At 40.5% G+C, this 17,045-nt stretch overlaps 1 long non-coding RNA gene across 1 annotated transcript in view; it reads left to right on the top strand.

The window, feature by feature from the left end:
• Positions 1–6,412: 6,412 nt before the first annotated feature.
• Positions 6,413–17,045, top strand: part of LOC308298714 — a 67,276-nt gene continuing 56,643 nt past the window's right edge. Inside the window, exon 1 of the long non-coding RNA XR_013962730.1 lies at positions 6,413–6,756. This is a non-coding gene — a long non-coding RNA (uncharacterized lncRNA). The remainder of the gene's footprint in view (positions 6,757–17,045) is intronic.

Raw genomic sequence — 17,045 nt, forward strand, 5'->3', positions numbered from 1 at the left:
CTATTAGAAGCATAACCAGACTACCAGAGTCATGGAACTGTACAGTATCCTCTCTCTTGTGACTTTGGAGACTTCATTTGTGCCAAGGTCATCAAAAGAATTTAACTTTTCCACCAGTATTTCCACTTCTCAGCAGTGTCCCTGCATGCCAGCCCCAATTTGAGAAGTAGGGTAATAGAAATTCAACATTGATTCATCATTTTGCATATGGATATAAACCATTTCTACAGCTTTAATGGGCCACCACTTTTGTGAGCCACTATATGTTTAGTGTCAGAGATAGCTAGTGATGGGACAGGGTGGGCCACACTGTCATCAACGCAGAAGAGGCATGCTGGTGGCTCAAACAGCCAGTGTCCCAATTACAGCGTCCTCCTGCAACAGTCTAACTTAGTTACTTGCCCAGCTAGTGCATCCACCCAATTCCAGATATGATATTAATTTATGTATTTGTTTGCTTGTAGATCTGCTATTTTCACTAGTCCTGTGCGACAGTCTAGTGTGATGAAGCAGGGCTTTACCTTACGAAAAACATCCAAATGTGAAACTTGGGAGATACAAGGTTTCTGCCCGACAGTGCGATGTGCCCCTTCAGTATGGACTATCAACACACTGCCCAATGGCCGGGAACTTGGCAGTGTTGTTTGACCTACGCCCTTAACCTTCCAGCACCATCAGTACGGCTGCCTTGTTTCATTCTCTGCCCCTCGCTTACACACTCCACTGCTGAAGTGCTCATCCACGTGATTGTTTGTTTCTGTATCGACCAGCTCGGCACTCTCCTGTTTGGCTACCCTGATAAATCCATACGCTCACTCTCCAAACCATACAGAACCCAGCAGCTCAGGTCCTGACCCGCACCAGGACTACATAGGCTACCTCCCACCTTCTGCAGGCTCCACTGGCTCCCAGTTCCAAGACGTCGTCTATAACAGAGTTTCCCAAACAGTGGGTCGGAACCCATTTTCATGGGACGCGAATAAATGTGTCTTCTTTTGTGTTTTTTTATTTTTTTGTGGCTCTACAAAGGAGGTAGTCTATGTACCATTTTCTACATCAATAGAAAAGGTGCATCTTAATCACAGTATTGCCTGGAACTGGAGTGAATAAATAGGTTTAGCAGGTAGCCTATAATACCACATAAACAACTTTATCAATGTGGTATACAGAAATGTACTGTAGTCATGACTTCACTACAGAAATGATACACTTTCTCATCCTTCCTGATAATAATAGAAAATATGTCACACATTTATGGGGTCCGATATTTTTTATTTTCAACACCTACTGTGAGCAGGACTGGCAGTTGAAGTTTGAATAGACTTCACAGTAGCTTTATTGAGGATGGAATTGCTCTCTCAGTTGTTCAGTGGTTTATTCATTATTTGCACTGATATTGCACTGAGTTTCATCCGAGTAAGACAAACATTGCTTTCCTCACAAATCCATTTTCATGAACTCAACTCAGGCTTCTCTGTCCTGCAACAGGAATCACCAACTTCATACCGCTGTACACCCTTTGAGCTGTCAACTAGGCTACCTAGCATTATAGAATATTATGAAAATCAATGTATATTGAAAACATTTCTTTTCGGTTTCCTACAGTATATGAACAGCTTTGTCAATAATCTTACAGATGAAAACTGATATAGTGTACTGATATGTGTACCACTTTCAGCATTACATCACATTCATGATAATATTGTGTGGACCAGCACAGACAGGTATACAATTTCCATCAGTTGATTCTTATAGGCTATGGAATAACTATAAATATTATATACAAGACACCCTAACAAAGCTAAGCATTATATTTAGTCTTATTTGCTAAGTTTGGCAGCACCTTCTTGCACTGAACTGTCCTGATCTCGCAGCTGAAAGAAATCAACATTGCAAACATAAACAGAACTAAGCCACCAACCACTGTTGCTGCAGTAGGTTTGGTCAAATTCATGGCTGAGGAGATAATTTAGATAATTATTGTAATTATTGAACAAACGAGTGTGTCTTTATAAATCAGGGCTTGATTTAGGTGTTTACTTTAATGAAGCAATAAAGTTGATCCGGCAAGATGCTTCTGGGTTTGCAAGTACTGTACATACAGTACTGTGAGGCACTTTTTTTGTTGTTGCCGCCCCTGATTTATTTTCTATGAAAGTGGGCCACCATTCTGCACAAAGGATTGTGGATTGACGTGTGTGCAGGTGAGGAGAGCATTAGAAATATCCCTTTTCCGTGCAAGATACCATTCCAGTCTCTTATGGAATGGGATCAAGTCATTTCTTTAATCCGATCTAGAGTGGATATTGGCCTTCAAGGCCAATACATAGTCCGTCCGACATCCAGACAGGGTAGCAGCATTACCTACAAAATTACATCATTCAGAATTTCGGATTCATCTCTCAGAATTTTCTTCAGACACTCTTGCAGCGCTGAAATGTTCTGACAACCTGAAGAAAGTTCAAACAGAACATTTTGCATGATTGGTCAGACGTTCAAGGTGGAAGTGATTTGTATTTGTATTTCCACATTCAACCAAAGGCTACATTCTGCCATCAGTAACAGCAGTGATTGTTTGAAGAGACAATGCCACCTTGACATTGGCTGATAAGGTACTACTACTAGACTACTAGACTAAGTAGACTCACAAGTCAACCTTTTTCCTTTATTTATTCAGTGAAGCCCATTTGCTCTCTTTTTCAAGGATGCCCTGATCACAGTATATAAAACACAATACATTATCATGAAAAACGATAAACATTTGAATTACAACATCAGAGATGCAAATTAATATATGTTTACATGAAACAGACGCTGTCACTAGTGTCCTCAAGGAACACCCTAAATGTTTCTATTGAGACCAATCGAACCAGTTTCAGGGAGTCCTGAAGTCTGTTCCATTTGTGTGGAGCATAATAAATTAAAGAAGCCTTTCCTTGTTCACTCTTCATACGTGGACTGGTATATCTAATGTGTGTCTGTGAACGTGTTGAATGTCCAGTAGCATTTGTTTTTAAAAACGAGGATAGATACAAAGGAAGCTTTGTATCCTATGGCCTTAAGGTTTCTATCAAGTACAACTGTTATATGGTGGAGCAAAGAGTAGAAGGACTTGGATAGGTTTTGAACTCATGAACTCTGGCTCATGTAGATAGCGCCTTAACATAGAGAAAAGGCTCTGAAAAGGTCAACACAGTTTTCTATCTGGTTTAAGTGTTCTTCTGGATGTTAGTCTCCAAAACATGTTTCAGAGCAAAGAACAGGATGAACTTGAATGAATTCAAACCCAGGAACTCTGGCTCACAGTGACAGCGTCTTAACACAAAGAACCACCAAGTTCTCTGAAGGTTTCATCATTTTCTCTTCTTCCTTGAGTTGTTCTTCTGGTTGTCACTCATCAAAAGGGGCCTTGGGATCATTTACGTCTTAACTGTGTTTGCTGTTCCATCAGGGGTGTCTTTAGTGCTTTTCAGTGTTATCATGAATGTTGATAAGATAAAACGGAAGGAAAACCATGATAAATCATAGAGAGGCTTGTAGCTCACTGTGTTAACACACTGATTATATGGACCAGAGGTTGTGGGTTTGATGCTCTATGTATTGATAACTTGTCTTTTGTGTTGTTCTGTACTGTATTGTCTGTTTTGTATTGTCTTGTATGTCGTGACTTTTGAATAAAGATTTATAAAAAATTAAAATAAAAAAAACTTGACCAAGTTGAAAAAAAAAAACACCAAATTTTCCTCTGAGGAAATGGGACAGCGCAGAGGCTTTCCACCTATGCTTTCCACGAGGAGGAAAGCGGTGGAAAGCATAGGTGGAAAGCCTCTGTGCTGTGCCATTTCGTAAAGAGGAGGAAAATTTGGTGGATTTTTTCAACTTGGTCAAGTTTTTTTATGTATTTTTTAATAAATCTTTATTCAGAAGTCATGACATTCAAGACAATTAAACAGACAGTGAAAGACAGCATATGCTTTTCACTGGTCTTGAAACACCAACCTTTGGTTCTCTAGGCTAAGTTCTTTCCTCTGTGCTATAGAGCCATAGTAAGTCTACAGGGAACAACAAAGTTATTGAATAAATAAATATAATGTTGCTCTCGAACTGCAAGAGATGACCAACACAGTTTTTCATACAATGAATACAATACAATGATGGGTGTGAAAACCATCGCCAGTAATGAATCATAAAGCAGTGTGGTATACGTATGCTTCAAGAGGCTTCAGCGTAAAGAGTGAAGCATGCATGTACAGCACATCACCATAATCTAAAACAGACATTATTACAGATTTAACAATAGTCTTTCTACTAACAAGAGAAAAACAAGACTTTGTTTCTGTAGAGGAAATCAATCTGTCCTTGGTTAGGTGCTCCTCATGGACCTTAAATGAGAGCTTGGCATCTAGCCAAATGCCCAGTGTGTGAATACGTATTTGTGTTAGCATTTAGTTTTTTTTTAGAGTTCAAAACAAGCTTAAGATTAATTAGAGCCAATTGAAACCTGTCGAAGACAGTCTGCAAATTTGCAGTGGCCACTCCAAGAGTTAATTGGGCCAGTAGGCAGGGACGTGCAGAGAATGTTAGAGAGGCAGGGGCTGAAATTTCTAAAAGGGCCTTTTGGTGAAAATATTGAAAATAGTAGACCTCCAAGCTCACAACGTGTCGCACTGCGACGCGTTGCCCCCTTTGATGTCTATGTGTGCACGTGCCTGCCAGTAGGCCTACTGTATAAGCTTTGTGAGTCGTCCGTGTGGAAATTTAAATCACAGTGCAGGGAGGGGAGTAGGGAGTGCAATATTATTAAAATAACATAAAGAGTGAATAAAAGATGACCCATCAGCAACAACAGCTTGAGTTCTCCCTGTCAGATACTGTAATTTGAGAACTATAGCTAACAGAGATCATCCAAGCCAGGATATAGTTTCTGTTATAAAATATGATGGTCCACACTACAAACACTTTTGAAAGATCAATGAAAATAGCTGCACAGTGTTGGTAATTATCTAGGCCTTTTAGTATATTGTTTGTGACAAGCGTTGTAGCTGTTACAGTGCTATGACCTGGTCTGAAACCTGACTGTTGAGGTTGAAGTATGTTATGTGTGTTCAGGAATGCACACAGTACAGCTGGAACTGACTAGGGTTTCAAGGATCTTGGCTAGACAGCTCAATTCTTATATTGGTGATAGTTATTTAATTCAGACTGCTCACCACCTTTACGTAGTGGTATAACTTGTGCATCTTTCCATGTTGCAGGAATTGTGCCTGAGGTAGGCTAAGACTGTTAAATAAAACATATGGGCAAGCAGTGAAGCAGTTATGCATGCATGCAAGATGCAGGAGATATGGATTAATAACATCTGCACCCTTTGACTTCTTAGTGCATATTTGTGAAAGGGCATTCGTTACCGGACGAAACGAAACGCTTTAGTGAATTGTCAGTAACCGATTCACAACCATGATCTGATGGAGCTACTGTAGATTGACAGACTGCCTGTCAAATAGATGGCCAGATGATATAAAATGATGGTTAAAAGCACATCACAAATGTCTGATTTGTTATAAATAACACCACTTTCTCTCTACTAATCTGTGACGGGAGAGAGGACACAGGCCTTTAGCTTTTAGTGACTTTACAACCTTCCAAAAACTACAGTAGCATTACCTTGTGTCTTGGCAAAATAGACAAATAGATTTTGCCTTTCTGACCATACTGATAACATTATTTGGTTACCATGGCATATTTTTCTGCTCAGAACAAACACATGGTCAGTTCAGGATTTGGGTGCGTGCATGGGCGCATGCACATGGCTGCTTTGGCATGTAGGTACCCTTCTGCTGAGCTGGTCAAGTCATCACTGTGATGTCAGAACAGGCCAGCTATATCCATATAAGGAGTCTGTGAGGTCAGATGTAGAGGTATTGACCAGTTATGGAGATCTAGGTGATGATCCAGTCGTCTCCATATTGTACAGGTCAGATATCTCAAATAATACGGCTATTTGACATATACAGTAGTTACTTGTGTATTTTTCAAACTTTAATTTATTATTGACCCACGACCCACGCAAGTATAGGTCTCACTATATAATGTTATATCTGTCTATCATTGCCAACATCTGGCTATGTACAGTAACATCCTTACGAGCTCTCTGGACTATCCTGTTCTTACTGCAAGTCAGATCAGTCAAAGCAATTTGTACATATTCGGAGACAGAATCCGTCACGGTTTTGTACGTAGTTGTACGTCTTTTACGGGCTAAAATTGCATCCTTTGTTCCTTTCATTGTGTGGCAACACATGGTTCAGCTTACGGTCATCGTACTGTTTGTCTGTGACGTTGATCTCACAGGGTCAGGAAGGGTTATGTGTACCGTGCCTAGTGAAGCTTGATGGGAAACCAACGCCACAGCGAGAGGCCCACTATACCATCACAATAGTTTTATCTGGGAGATATTTGCGGGGAATATTTCGGCGGGGTGTGGGAGATTAAATCGGTTATTGAATGAGTGAATCAAAAAACTTTTCCTTGGGGACTGAAACTCCACTATAAAGATAAACGGGCTACTCTCTGGACTAGACACAGGCGGACGGACAGACTGCTGAAAGCTGAACGTGTGTTTTGTATTGTACGTACCATGTTAAACTTTGTTGATTATTGATCAGACTTGTGATCAGTGGTTGGAGTTTGTGCCGCTGACTTAGTTTGTTCACCTGCATGCCGGATTGGGACCAATCTGGACAACAGGACAAACAGGTAAGGATATTTTCCAATTTTAATGTGACGGCTACCACCACACTTGCATATTAATTCTGTCCTTGTCCCTTTTATGCCCATATATGGAGATCTCTGATATCATTAATAAGCCCATATCTGGGAATGCCCATATATGGACATATTGTGTCAGTCTCATGATAACCAGTGTGGTTTGACGCGAGTCACACTTGCAAATTAATTCCGTCCTTGTCCCTTTTATTCCCATATATGACATCGATATCCTGAGGTCGTCACTATTAAGCCCATATCTGGGAATGACCATATATGGACATATTGTGTCAGTCTCTGTTGTTTCAGTAAATGTACTTAGTTACTTTACACCCCTGATCTTTGGGCTCGCCCCTAATGATAATAGGTTTCCCATTAGAAATACAGTAGGTCCGGAGTTATTTGAAAGGTTGCCTTTTGATGTACTGTATGGTATAACACCAGTAAGACTCCCTAATCGGGAGATAAGCGACCGTAGGTGGCTTATCTCCACAAATAGGGCAAAAATTTGTTTTTCCAAAATCTTCCTGATCCATGTTGATGACATGAGTGTAGACATGCTGTGTAGTGATTTTCGTGATTTTAGGGCAAAAACTGTAGGAGCAGTGTCCAAAAATGTGTTTTAAAAATCGGCCTGAAGGTGGCGCTAGAATAGGGCCATGTGAGAAATGAGGGGTGGGGTCTCCGCATTGCCTTGGCGGACGAATAGGTACCGGCCCCGGCTCTCTCTAGCCCGAGTTACGGCATTTTATGTGCGCTGCAGTGGCAGGGGGTCCTCCACTGGGGGCGCCACCACTTTTGCATCCGTTCTGGAGCACCAGGAGTCTGTGGTCCCCGGGAATTCCCCGTGAGCAGCCCCTTTGGGGTGGTCATTTGGTCATTTTTGCACATTTGGTCATTTTTTACATCTGGGGGTCCCCCTGGGGCTCCGGGGGTCCTTGGAGGTTGTAGTTTGGCAGTCAAGGAGTGTGTGTGCAAAATTTGGCATGGATGGGGGCAACGGTTGTGGAGATATGAGCAGGGCAAAAGTGTGACTGACTCATTCACTGACAGACAGCCTGTGGAGGTTTTGGTAGTAAATGCGACCTACGGTCGCAATTAAAAGTCTACATTATGTCTTTCTTACTTACTACAAGCAGGGGTCACATTTTGCATTTTTGCCAGACCCATGAAATGGGTAGGCCTACATAAGCAAATGTCGGTCTGTCTGTCCGGGTTTTCTATATAAAGGGTATATATGATGATGACATGATGATGACATGCCTATAAAAGGCATGATGTCATAAATGATGATGACAGACAGGGGGTCTGGCACAACCAGGTTGACCTGGTCTAGTTTTGTAGGTGCAGGCGCTGCTGTTTCAACACTGTCATTACATGCTTCTAAAAAATCACACCCAATGTGAAGTGAGCGGTGGTCGTGCTTACATAACATCTTCAGACTAGGATTTGAGTCTAGGATAGGCTATGCTACACACACACATTTTGCTATGGCAAAACGCTGAGGAAAAAGGCTACAGACATACGACATATGACATCACTAGACAAACATGATGCTACGCACACACATTTTACTATGGCAAAACGCGGAGGAAAAAGGCTACGGACACACCCACAGCTACGGACACACACACATTTTGCTATGGCAAAACGCTGAGGAAAAAGGCTACAGACATACAACAGACATCACTAGACAAACATGATGCTACGCACGCACATTTTACTATGGCAAAACGCTGAGGAAAAAGCCTACGGACACACGCACAGCCACTTATAGGAGTGGTTTGCACCGCTCAAAAAGAAAGAAAGAAATGCCTTATAGCTGACAAACGTGTTGCATTCGGTGATGTTCATGCATGGGTACACTGAGCCGGCTGGCTGTTCATTCAGAACAATGTCTCTGTCACTGTGTCCTTAAACGAGACTACACACTTTTGTAGACAATTCAATTTGGTCTGTGTCACATGGGATTAGAAATGTTCTCTTCCATGCCTACTGCCACTATTTCTTTTTTCCTAACACTGGACATATGGCCAGGGGTGTCACAAGGGGGTGGGGGGGTGGGGGACTGAGTTACTAGGGCCCAAGGTGGAGGGGCCTTCATTACTTTAGCTATTGAAAAATATACAAGCTCACAGCTGCTATTTTTGAAGTCATGAAAATGTGTGCAAATCTTTGAATACGGTATAGGCCTATGTATTTTTTAAGCGAACATTTGTAACTCAAATTCAGCTTCTGGGGGGTCCCTGGAACAAAATATTTTGAGATGGGGGTCTGTGGCCAAATACATGTCATTTTGGGGGTCCTTCACGTGAAAAGGGTTAAGCACCACTGACAAAAAAAAATCTAGTTGCGCGCTGTGAGCTTGTAGATCTGCTATTTTTCAATAGTTAAATCACAAAATAATGCGTTCCCAGTCTAAGTGCATGGGTTAAACCCCCTCCCCCTATGAAGAACATTCATGGGGGGCCCGCAGTGAATCCTTGTACCCAGGGCCCAGAATTTGGTGCGACACCCCTGCATATGGCTGAACTAAACCCCACCAACACTTTTTGTCAGAGCATTGCAATCAGCAGACATTGAATGTTGGACTTGCCTTTATTGGAAAGTATGCCACACATTCTACCAAGGTTGGGCTGATATACTCTGTACTGCAATTTCATAAAACCCAAGCTCAAGAGCTGACACCCAGCCCTCAGAGGAACACTAACAACCCTACTGTGGGTTGAACCGTGTTTTATCACACTAAAATGCAGTTTGTACTTGACATGAGCACAGAGCTGCTACAGTCATAGGGGAACATTTCTTTGGGTTCATCTACACATCACAGTGCCAGCTGGTGAAGAGAATATCTTTTACTACCGGGATCTTTTCAGTGACATAAAGTCTGTGTGGGAGCGTGAGTGTCTTTGCATGTGTGGTAGTGTTTGAGAGAGAAACAGGCCAGCCACCAATAAGAGACCATTATACTCTTCTCAATTCACACAGCAACGACAACAACTGGTATTGTTGTGCTTAAATGCTGTTGCTGACAATGTCATCTTTGAAGTTGTGTGGCTTATTCATGTATCTGTTCCTCAGCAGTCATCCTATGAAATCAGATAAAGGAATGAACTTTGATTTCAACATTGCTGGTGGGAGATAAGTTTGGAATGGCATGTAGATGGGGAAAAAAATAGTTTCAAAACTTGTGGGTTTTATAAAATCTTGCATTTGGGTACTCAGGCAAAAGTACCTGCCCACCACTGGGGAGTCTAGGGCAGGGGTCTTCAACAGAGGGTCCTCAGAGTTACTACAGGGGGGGGCAAAAAATAGCAGATCTACAATCTCTAGTAGATGAGCTATTTTCTACAAATAGGTTTGGTGTAGAGGTAAAAAAAGAGCAGACCAAGTACAGAGTGGTCAAGGTCAAGTTAACTAAAAACGCAAATCCAACATAGACTGATGACAGTGCTGTCAAACAAGTCTATGAATCTATCTATGAAATCGATAGAAATCTGCATCACACATTTATACAATATGTAGAGGGGGTCCTTGCTTCATATCTTTCTCAGCTAAGGGATCCCTGGCCTGAAAACGTTGAAGACCCCTGGTCTAGGGGTTTGAATCCACCGCGGTGCAGCCGGCTTGGTGAGCAGCCGGGCGGAGAGGGTGATATTTATCATTAGTGTGTTTGTTCTAACAGGGCAACAAGACTAGAATATTTGTCAGAATTTCTTCCAGCTTTCCATATTTCCGGATAAACTTTATTTTGCCGCTCTACTCCTCCCACAGTTTTGGTGGCACACACTTGGGCCATATCCCATATGTCAAATCGACCGGCTTCATCGGGACAAAAAAAAAGTAAAAAGAAAATGTATAAAAAAGAAAGAAAGAAAGAAATCTAGGATTTGTACACATACTGTTTGAAGATGTGAACATAAAACATACAGTATTGTACAATTAAACCACATATTGATGATTTATATCCATAGCCTATAACTATTATCAGTCACAAATGTGACTCAGACACAATCGATTACTAAGGCAAAGGATGCCATCAACAAAAATAATAATTTTACGTGAACTCCAAGGCCCTTTGTTTGTCCGTCAAAATGTCATGTGGGACTGATAGTCAATAACTCAAATTGAATGACTGAGGAGAAGTTATAGGTTACTTTAATGAAGCAAGAAAGCAGTTTATTCAGCTAGATTGACCTTAAGCAATTACCTTAAGGGCACACATTAATCAATACACTGTTGATGTACATTGTACATGAAGGTAGTTCTTTTTCACTGCCTGTGTTCCATGTAACACTGCAAACTCCACTGTACTAGTGTGACAGATTATGTTGAATAAAAACACATTTTAATTTAATAAATTGTTATGGCTTTACAGTATGCTATCCAGACTGAAATTCACAGTTTGGGCTGCGAGTGTACTATACTATCTTTCTCAAATTGCCATCAAAAATGTATTCTGTATCGTATAATAAAATTGCCTAATGGGTAGCGTGGTTTGTCGGTTGGTGGACCCCCGCGGCCCTTGGAGGCCCCTGTTACTATGACTCAGACATAACCATTAAAGGTGATACACCATGAATTTAAAAAGTATTTATGTCATATTGTTTATGTCCCAAAAACGTTTTTCAAAAGGTTTGAGGCTAAATTACCACTCCTGAATAGAGAGCCTCTCTCATTTTTGAATGGCTCTCAGAGCATTTCAGCTGCAGTACCACCTTTGGTCTGAACTGCGCCCCCCCCCCCCCCCCCCCCCACATCCTTTTGAAAAAAATAAAAAAAAAACTTTTTTTTGTGATGACGTCACAATCGGCAGATGACGTCACAATCGGCAGCAAATCTGGACAGCCTGTTTTGAGAACCCTTGGGATACTTTTAACCTCCACCTTCTCAAAACCAGAGAAAGACACAACGGTCAGAAATGGGACTTTGTGAGGATAGAAGGTGCTAGTGGGACCCCAAAAAAAGGTTTTAAAATAGGAAAAGTGAAATTTCATGGTGTATCACCTTTAATAGAGTTCACATGCCGTAATATTAGACATAACAGAAACCGTGTCAAATCCACATACATTATGGAGATTTTCAACATGCACGGAAAAGAAACCGTGTCGAATGCACATACCGTATATGGAGATTTTCAATTCCTGTCCAAGCCAGGTTCATGTCTTCATTCTGTACAACGCACAGATATTCAGCTATTGTTCTGTTACCCTCACATCGGAGAAGTTTATTTTGTTATGAAGGTTATTTGATTGCACATATATTTTTGAATAGACTGAACGTGGAATACAAAGATTGTCAGTAAAGTATGTAGAAAGAATTCACAGCCTTGACTGTTGAATATCTCTGGGTGCATTGGTTTCATTTGGCAACATTGGACTCCTTCAACTCCGCACTGAAGAGACAATTGTTTATTCATACTTAGATAATAATGTGTTTATTTCTGTTTTGTTATGCGCCTTGGGTTTTTGAAAGGCGCTATATAAATTCTATAATAAGTTGTTATTATTATTATTATTATTAAATGCTACATGCTCAGTAGATTGTTTAAAATAGTTTTCTTTAGTTAAATAAAACGACTCCATGTGAGGAGCGTTAGTCGACTCTGTGGTCACAGTGGCAGAGGGGTAAAATAAGAAATGACGTTGCCGATGAGTATCTGCAAGATACATGTGGAGGTGACCTTGTAAGATCTAAATTCCAGATATATAGAGTATGCTCCAAATTAAAGCTTTGCACAGGAAATTGAACTGTCAGATGGATGGAGAGAGAAAAAAAGCCTCTGTCACAGAGTGGATTTTATGCTGTGCAAATGTCAGACTTACTGGCAATTATCCTGTGGATGATATCAGAAGAGGGGGCTATATTTTACCTTGGCAGGCTGAATTATGGATGTGATCAATCCATCGCTGAAGGCTTCAGGAAATGTGAATAGTTCTTTTGCATGACAAAGGTAAGCCGACAGTACATCGACTTGCATGCCGATCAGTAAATGACAAATGATTATGAATTATGATGTCACAAAATACAGTATGTAAAGGTTTAAGTCTTGCTATCCCACTAAACGTGCTATGATACTGTGCTTGACCTCCCCCACAGGCAAACGAGGCAGAGGCTTATTATCTTAATATACTGCACCAGTAGACGCAACTTTTAAGCATGGACAAGTGTCAGTGACTGTCAATTTGATATACCTCGTTGCCTCCTGGCCCCTCCAGCATAAAAAAAAAATATTTATGCTTTTTCTGTTTGCTTGTGCTAAGATTGCTGACTGTATATGTCCGTATTCAGCAGCACCGTTACTTAAAGAAAAACTTTGTTTTTTTACAACAAGGGTTCATATTTTAGATCATTAGAGAAAAGAAAATATGTTAAAATGTTTTCATTTACTTCTCTCTATCATTTTAGTGATTTGGTGATTTGCATGCATGCCCCCAGGTTGGGGGCATGCATGCAAGTGGCTAAAATGTGTTTTTTTTTTTAGACACAATAAGCCCATTCCCAAGATGCACCGCAATCTTTCATGGGCAGATGTGACAGGGGGGCCACACTTAACTTAAAATCGCTAAAACAATAGAAAGCAGTAAATGAAAACATTTTAACACTCAATCTTTTCATTTCTCTAATTACAATCTAAAATATTTCATTTATTCATACCCAATTCAACAATAGTTCTGTTAGCAATTCCATTAAAGCAGTCTGGGGGTTGAATTCTTTTAGTAGTTCAGTTCTATTCATGAGCTTTTTGTTGTGTACAGTAGCTTGTGTCATCATCATGCAAAGCAGTGCTCACTCCTGCTGCCTCCCAGCCAGGGGTTATGTTTTTCTCAAGGTTAAGCAGAGGTTAACTTCTTGTTCTTTCTCTGTGTGTGTCTCTCTCAAACACTAACTCTATTTTTATTTGTATTTATTCAAAGCGATTGTTACCACTCAACACAGAGTCACCAAAGTGTAAGTTACAGTACGTCACTGTCGGGCAGAAACCTTGTATCTCCAAGTTACAAATGTGTATGTTTTTTTTTTGGTCAATTAAAGCCCTACTTCATCATACAAAAGTGTTGTACAAAAGTAGTGAAAATTTTCACTATTTTAAATCGTTTTTAAAATCATAACAAAAATGGAAGGTTTTGGACATAGGCCTACAGTACAAGGTTTCTACCCGACAATGACAAGTATATAGTTATGCTACTGTACTCCATCTAATCAGTAGATCATAATTTAATGGCCATTTATTTGAGATCGTTTTCTTTATTTTATTTGACTATTTTGGCAGTGGCATGTGGTTTGTTAATGAAACGTCGACTTACACAGGCCTTGCATCTGTCAATCAAAGTGCTTTGTGTCTATTGTCTGTGTTACTGAACTGCATTTGCATGGACTGCAATAATCAGACTATTGGCCGTATTCTAAATAAGACATTATGTTTTGATTACCTTGTTTATTGTACAATCCCATTTCAGCAAACCTTTTTGAAAATATATCCTCTTGTACAGTGTTTGCACCCAAACTATGATAACAACATTTTAATACTCATTATGTCTTAATAGGATTATGCTTACTCTGAAAATGCTGTTTACAAGCCAATTTTATATTCAAGCTATTGTCTTTATCTAGTTATGTCAGAATATTGCTGAACACGTAAACATAGTCATCATGAAACTGGGTCCAAACCACCAAAATATAATTTATTTACAAAAATTAGGCTATTCACAAGTTATTGGAAATATGAAAATTATGAAGTTAATTGACCCTCAACAGTGAAAGTCTTTTTTCCCAGGCTTTCTATGTTGTTACATCCCTGCTGGATACCATTACCACAGCCTCAGCCGAATAACTCGTATTAATAACATACATTATATCACACATAGGGAACTCTTTTTCTCAATTCAAGTCACCAGCCTGATATTCATTTATATTCCATATCCAGGACAGTTGTGGTATTCTCTTCCTGGGCGAGTCTAACCAAGACACGTCTTCCCGCCTTTAACAATATAAAGTAGGAGCACATATACTGTACATAACTGGGCCAAAATAGCCTTAAGTTGTCACAGGTCTTATTTAAGGTAACAAATTGCCTAAATGGATGAGGCAACTCCTTTCTGGAAGGCAACCATTATATCAGAGGGGAAAATATGACAGTAATTCTGATAACCCAATTTTCTAAATGTATCTCCCCACCACATAATATATAGATTTAGATCAACCACTTTGGGGCAAATTGTAACTAAATCGTAAAACCTGTACAAACTTCATAGGCCGCGTGTAACGACAATTCTGGTGGAGTCTTTTAAATGAGCGATGGCTGTAATTAGTATGTGACTAAATCTGCAGTAAGCTGTAGAAGGTTGAAATCCCCGTAGGGGAAATAATATTGTGACTGCATTAGATGAAGAGAGTCCTCTGATACTGTCCCATCACCCAAAGCATCTGTGTCTGTGTTCTCTTAATTACCTGTGTACACAGTTAGAAGGGCTTAATGGCAATCTATGCCATTGCTTATTTAGCAGTCAGACACAAATATTGTCAATTAAATGTAGCTCCCCAGCAGGCTGCCAAGAAGCTATGCGGAATGATTCGATTATCTGTTTTATAAAGCAGCTTCGGCTTCCACCTCTGGAAACATAACCTGCTGTGTTTCTTTGGCTTTGAGGTGTATCAAATGGGTGCCTTCTAGACGCTGCGATGCAAATTGGCCTGCATTGTCTAATGTCTACAAAGGATATATGACAGTCATGTGTCAGGGTTAACAAAGTAGGTTAGATTTTCCCCATGTACTCAGGTTGTGCTCTCAATTTGCCCAGTTTTGCCCAGGCTTAATGTTTATTAGTGCAGCTGCAGGCATAGCCTATAGCCCTAGGCTGTTAAAGCCTGATATTAAGTCTATGTAGTTATTCATTTATTTTCCTCTTTAACATTATTTATTTTCACCAATGATTAATTATGATAATTTTTCACCTCAAACTGTATTTTCTCACATGCAGTCTTAAAGGATGACTTCGCTTCACCCATTTTCAACCTACAGTATTATCTTCATATAATTGGTCCTCACTAACGCTCATGATGAAATAGTAAAACAAAAGAAAAGAAGAAGAAAAAAAAAAAACGGTCGGGCTCTCTGGATACTTAACCCTAACAGTGACATCATCATATAGGTTGTAAAAAATATATAAAAAAATAAACAAACAAACAAGATTTCCATCTATACTATAATTTTGCGAATGTCTGAGTGAGTGAGTGTCTGTCTGTCTGTCTCAGCGTTTCTCCTCAGTGGCTGGAGCAATTGATCTGAAATCGCATCACCATCAGCATATGAACACACCTGACATAACTGTGAAGCCCGTTTGTCACTTTCACAAATCGTATGCTGTATAATAGCATTTTTATGGTGTATCTATATCTATTTAGCCTACAGTACCTTTTGTGACCACACATGTTAAGGGAGGGGCGCTGTTGTTCAGGCCATGCACAATCACACACAAACCCACACACACACACACACACACACACACACGGGGGGGGGGGGGGGGGGGGAGTGTGGTGTGTGAAGGCGGGCAGGCGGGCGGGCGGGCGGGGGGGGGGGGGGGGTTGGGGGTTCTGGCCCTGTTACAGATGTTGTCCAAAATCATGCAGATCGGTACACAGTATCAGCATTTTTATGGTGTATCTACTATCTATTCTGCATCTAGCATGAGGCACATCTATTCTGCATCTAGCATGAGGCAACATGTTTAACCAGCTCTCTCTCTGTGTGTGTGTGTGTGTGTGTGTGTGTGTGTGTGTGTGTGTGTGTGTGTGTGTGTGTGTGTGTGTGTGTGTGTGTGTGAGTGTGTGTGCAGGCAGGCGGGTGTGTGCGCAGGCGGGTGGGCTGGGGGGGGGGGGGGCCATTAAACGAAACGGGTATTTCTTACATTGATGCTCCTACATATTATCATGCAAGCACCAGTTAAAGTTACTTTCCATCCCTCATATACTGTATGCACAGTGCACATCCCATAACCCACACACTGCACATCATTTTGGAGCTCATATCTTTGAACGGGTAAGGGCTAGTTTCTATTAAAGCGAGACCAATGGCTTCCATTTTAGCATTCTAGCTTTCAATTAATAGAAACTCCTGTAGTTTCTATTCCCTGTCGATGACATCACTAGAGACACAGATGGGGTAGACAAAAATTGTACCACATTAAAATGAGCATTATTGAGGAGTGAGGACCAATAAAATGAAGATATATTGAAAATGGGTTAAGTCATGGTCATAGATAGAGTGACATGGCTAACTA

The sequence above is a fragment of the Nannobrachium achirus genome (assembly GCF_963921795.1).
Source record: "Nannobrachium achirus genome assembly, chromosome: 14".
Taxonomy (NCBI): Eukaryota; Metazoa; Chordata; class Actinopteri; order Myctophiformes; family Myctophidae; genus Nannobrachium; species Nannobrachium achirus.